This window comes from Camelus dromedarius, chromosome 13, assembly GCF_036321535.1.
Source record: "Camelus dromedarius isolate mCamDro1 chromosome 13, mCamDro1.pat, whole genome shotgun sequence".
Lineage (NCBI taxonomy): Eukaryota > Metazoa > Chordata > Mammalia > Artiodactyla > Camelidae > Camelus > Camelus dromedarius.
This window is the reverse complement of record NC_087448.1, coordinates 70,357,060-70,362,450: the sequence shown is the minus strand read 5'-3', so window position 1 is coordinate 70,362,450 and position 5,391 is coordinate 70,357,060. Positions and strand designations below refer to the sequence as shown.

At 59.3% G+C, this 5,391-nt stretch overlaps 1 long non-coding RNA gene across 1 annotated transcript; it reads left to right on the top strand.

The window, feature by feature from the left end:
- LOC116157139 (uncharacterized) lies at positions 1–3,504 on the top strand. The gene is made up of 3 exons (XR_004141044.2): positions 1–2,343; positions 2,657–2,942; positions 3,047–3,504. It is a non-coding gene; the product is annotated as an uncharacterized LOC116157139 (long non-coding RNA).
- The last annotated feature ends 1,887 nt before the right edge of the window (positions 3,505–5,391 follow it).

The window sequence follows — 5,391 nt, the reverse complement described above, 5'->3', positions numbered from 1 at the left end:
GGCAGCCCCGCCACCCTCCCGCCCCAAGCCTGCAGGTGACCTGTGCTCACCTGGGCACTGTGGCGGCAGGTGGTCTGGCCAGTCCCACCTGTGCTGGGAGGCAGCCACGGTGCAACTAGGAGGTTCGTGGTTTGGACTCCCTCTTCCTTTGGGAATCAGCGCATCCTGTGCAGCCAGAGAGGGTCTCTGCGCTCAGGGACTCAGAGCGTCAAGGTAGGAACAGAGTCTGGTAGCGCACCTGCGGGGACACGAGGATATGGAGGGCACCAGGGAGACATGATGGGGAGACAGGCGGGGTCCCCGAGACACGGCAGCCTGAGTGCAGGGGCGACAGGAGGACAGAGGGCAGCTGCGGCTCAGGCGTGTGGGCTCTGCCCCAGGACCCCTCCCCACAGACAGTCACAGGACACAGGCCCAGGGAGGAAGGAGAAAGCCACTCACTGCGCGGGTCCCCTGGGCACTCAGGGCGCAGAGTGGGAGGCTGGCCTTCAGCTTTCTCTCCTCCTCCTCCTTTTCAATGTGGTAAAACGCACCGTTTTAACCATCTTTTGATGGGCAATTAGGTTTGTTTGTGTTTATTTATTTGTTTCACCGGTACTGGGGTGGAACCCGGGACCTCGTGCATGCTAGGCTTGCCCTCTACCCCTCAGCTCTACCCGCCCCCTCGTTTTAACCATCTTCAGCGAACAGCGCAGGGGCACCGAGTACACACTCACTGTGGTGTAACTGTCCCCACCGGCCCCAGAATACTCACTGCTTCTATTTCTTCCTGTCCTGTCCTGCCTCCTTTCTAGGCACCCACGTGATCTTAGGGTTTGGGTAGACTGTATTGTGGGATGTCCTGCGTACGGTTCTTGGCAATCCTTCGTTTTGAAACCTTACCCCCAAAGCCCACGGTGAAGCCACTGTCCGTTGCTTTTCCCTTGCGTCTGGTCCTTGGTTGACTCTTTTTCTCCCCAGGGAGAAGGACCAGCCCCTCCCCAAATGTAAATTCAGCTGCTGGAAGCGGACCTGTGTCCGCTGTACCCCCTCCCTGTGCTCTCTCAGAAACACGCTCCCATGCAGATGGCACGTCCTCCTGGACCCGCGCAGGACCCTGCACGTGTTTACGGGCAGACAGGCGGTGGGCCGATACCCATGGGGCGGTTCCCTCCCTCCTACTCGCTGACGGCCCCAGCGAGGGAGACCAGCAAGGAGCTCCGGGACTGACTTGCAGACGCATCCCAGCGTGCGCTGAGAACCACTGGGCTTCACGCTGGCCAGGCCGCTGGGGGATTGTTTTCCAAATGACAAGTGAGTTGTTCTGACACCGCTTCCAGTGTAATCCATTGTAATAACTGAATGACCTGGTTTTGTTTGTAAATTTCCCCCTCAGGTCTGCTGATCCAGCTGTTTCCACATGAGCACCATCTAGTTTATTGTTACAGGTTTAATATATGATCAAAATGTGATTCTTCATTTAAGACTTCGATGGAATTCAAATCTAGATTCACAAGAGCATCCCATTGGGATTCTGAGTGGGATTACATGAAACATTTAGTTTAATTTGGAATGTTTCTGTTTTTGCAAGATTAAGTTTTTTTCATTTAGGACTGTGGAGTGTGTCTCTTCATTTATTCAAATCTTCTTAAGGCTTGAATTTGTTAAAGACTCTGCTCATTGATCAAATAGACGTGACTTTCTCCATCAGTGAGAAGACTGACAGTCTTAAGAATAACTTAGTAAGGTATGGTGAGCGTCCAAAGGGGAGTGTTCAGATGTCCACAGAACTGTGCAGGTGGGTGGCGGGTCCCTAGCGTGACCACAGACACATCACCGCACACGCGCTTACACCCCTCGCTGCTGTTCCCCGGCCTGTCCTGCTCCAGCACCTGGAGACGCCCTCACTCCCAGTCCTCTTCCCCGCTCCTGTGCAGCCCAGGGGGATTCTTGTCCTTTAAAGACCCCCACGTTCCCCCACGGTGCTCCCCCCACTTCCCTGCACCCAGTTCCCCTCCCTTGGGTCATTTCTGTGCTGGCTGCACCCCACCCCTGCACCGTGTGCTCCTGGGGTCCGGCTGTGCACGGGGGTCTTCCCTGGGCGGACCCCCTGCAGTCTGGGAACAGGGAGCTGCCTGACTCAGCACGGCCCTGCTGCCCACCCGAGCTTCCGCCCTGGGGGAGGCTTTGGAAGCACCGTGGAAGAGGCGACTGGACCAAGCGAGTTCTGCTCATTCCCCACCTTCTCCACCAGGGAGACGCCACGTGGTCCAGGCTCCGGGGGCAGCACGTGCTTCCTTTCCACCGGCCGGTGTTGTCCTTGGCCAGGCCCGGAGGAGTCAGCAGTTCTGGGGGCAAACGGGGGTGAGCGGAAGTGAAGGGCCGGTGACATGGGGTCTTGGGAGTGGACGGATGGCAGATACCCTGTGCTCTGCTTTACCTCCAGAACCACTCCCACGGGTTGGCCCTCCCCACCCCGAGCTGAGCTGCCCTCCCTACAGGGGCACAGCCAGGGCCCTTGGTCTCTGATGCTAGCGCCCAGGCCCCAGTGAGAGAGATGCCTGAGGGCCCATCCAAATATTAGCCGTGGATGCGTTCCTAGTTTGAAAGCACGAGTCGCTGTGCCTGGAGCCCTGCCTTCCAGAGAACACAACTGCTTCTGTTTTCCTTCCTCCAGGAAGCCGCCCGGCCACGACCTTCCCCTCCCTTCGCCCAGGGTTTGGAGGTCTGCGCTTCTCCCCGCCCGGGCCCAACGGCAGGAGTTCAGCTGAGAAACGAGGCCGCGCACAGTGTCCCTGGGGCTGACGAGGTCACCAGGTCCCTCGGAGACGTGCCCTCCCCGGGGCTGGTGGTCTTCCTGCGCGCACCTGGCGGGAAGATGGTCCAGGTGCAGCTGTCACCGGGAACCAAGCCAACACTCTCCATCTCACTCTCTGATCAGACTGTGAAGTGCGGTTTGTGAGGTCAGGGAAATGTTGCACTTGGGGTAATGCTGAGAAGGGCTTAAAAAGAAAAAAAAAGACCAGACCCGGTGGAAGCTCGACTGGCCATCGGGTCTGCTTTTCAGGGTGGATGTTAAAGCCAAGCCGACAAGTGTGTCAAGAAAGGCCGGGCCCGCACTCAGCCCAGGGTGCACCTCCTTGGACACGGTGCCCGATCGCGGCGGCAGGCCGAGGTCTCGGGGAGCCGGCGTGACGGCCCGACGTCATGCGCCGTGAGCTCAGCCTTGAACCCAGGTGAGGCTCGGGTGCCTTCTCCCGGGACGGCGGGTGGAGGAAATGCGTTTTGAGTGGTTTAAAACCTCTGTCATCTGAAAGTGAAAACAGCCCAAATGGCCATCAACTGACGAGCAAATACAGGCAACACGTCCAAACGGGACACTGACCGGGTGGGGGCTGCACGCTCCAGTGCGGGTGGACGCGGAAACCACGCTCGGGGCGAAGGAGGTCAGCGAAGGGGCCAGATGCTGTGCGATTCCGTCCGCGAAGCACCCAGGCCAGGCCGGTCCACAGAGACAGAAAGCAGACTAGGGTCCTGTGGGGGCGGGGGCGGGGGGGGGGGTTCCAGTGGCGGTGGGCTTTCCTCACGGGCCGAGAAGAATGTCTGAAAGGTATCGTGGCGATGGTCACCCAACTCTGCGCAGAGACTAAGAACCGCTGAACTTCACCCGTTAAATGCGCAAACTGTAAGGCGTGGGAACTGCATCTCGATAAAGCTACTTTTGAAAAACCTGTACAGCTTTTGCTGTTTATACAGAACTGTTTAAAACAACCCATTTGATGTGGCTGAGGGTAAATTTAAAAATAAGCTCTTCAAACAAACTCTTCTGTTTTCGGTTTGCGGGAAGGTAAGTGTCCAGCCTCGTGTCTCAGACGGACCACTTGGTCAGAGTGGAGGTGCTCGGCAGGGTCAGGGGCCTGGGGTCCCGGAATTCACACCGCTCCATCCCTTTCCTCGAGGCCAAAGGGACGTGAGAGAGGACGGCCGATGGCCTTTCCACCCGTGGGAAAGGTCCCCCTGAGTCCAGCCCACGCCCACTGGGGTCCCCGGGAGCAGGGGACGTTCTGGGCAGGCACGGGCTCTCGAGTGCCCTCAGCTCCTGCTCAGAGAAGCCAACATACCAAACACCATCCCTTCCCCAAGACCAGAGAATCTGGTGGGAGCAAAGAGCACCTCAATTTCATGATGAGAGCTCCTGAAAATCACCAACATTACCCACTGGCCGTCTCAGACCCACCTGTCCCTCTGCCCGGCCCTCCGACCCTGCCCCTGCTCCCGGCCACTGTCCGGAACTCCCTGTGTCTCCACCTTCAGTCTGTCGATCCCCCGAGTTTGCCCCACTTCACTCGTCCACTTACAGCGGGCTACGTCCCCACCCCAGTCCGAGAACCCCTCCCTCCCACTTGTCAAGCCCTGGCCCTGCCGGGCTGTCACTGGTGGGTTAGTCCTGACAACAGAGATGCGCTCTGGTGTGCAGCACTCCCCTGTCCTCGGCTGTATCTCCTGTGTCCCCGTCACAGAGTCCCTAGAGAGCTGTGTGCGGTCACTGTGTCCCCTCCCGTTCCTCACACCACCTCCTCGTCCCCACTTCACAGGACCTCCCCCAGTTGCCTCTGCCTCCAGCGGACACGCCCCTCCGTGTCCCTGTGACACGGCCCTCTCCCAGCTCTCCTCCTTCTTCCCCACTTCTGGCCTCCTCTGTCCTCTTCCCCTTCCCTCCTGACCTCTGCATGCTGGCACACCCCTGACTTTGGTCCCTAACCCCCCGTCCCCACCGGGCACCCCAGCTTCAGGACTCACATTCTCACTGCTGATGTGGTGGGGCTGGGAGGCGGGTGAAGTTTCTCGGTAATCTAGGGGCTCAAGTTTCAATATTCGTGTGGAGAAAGGCTAAGAGGCGGTGGCCCCATGAGACAGGATGCTAGATTCTTCTGTGGCCGCCGGCAGAGGAGTGGCTGGACTCACCGCAAGCAAGCTCTGAGAACCCACCGTGCCCGTGGGCCATGTTGGGGAGGCACCGGGAGACGCTGGGAGACAGCGCCCTGCTCCCCGCACTGCAGACAGTGTCTGAGGGCAAGTCCCTCGTCAGGCCCAATGCTCACACGTCCAGTAACTGGACGCGGGCGCACAGCCCACGGCAGGGCCGGGAAGACGCACTCCTGGCCCTCGGCTTCTCTGCTCTCCCCCTCGGGCTGGGGACGTCTGCTGGGCAACACGGAGGAAGGATGCCAGGCTCCCACGCTGTGTTCGGAGGTTGCCCCCCTGCTCAGTCCCGGGCGGATCAGCCCCCACTTTGGCAAGGAAGGGCGGGTGAACGTGCTCTCCTGGCAATTAAACTCCATTCAAAGATACGGTCAGTTACCAGCGGAGATCTGTTTCCCCTCTCTCCCAGGAAGCTGCCTTCTGGGAGGC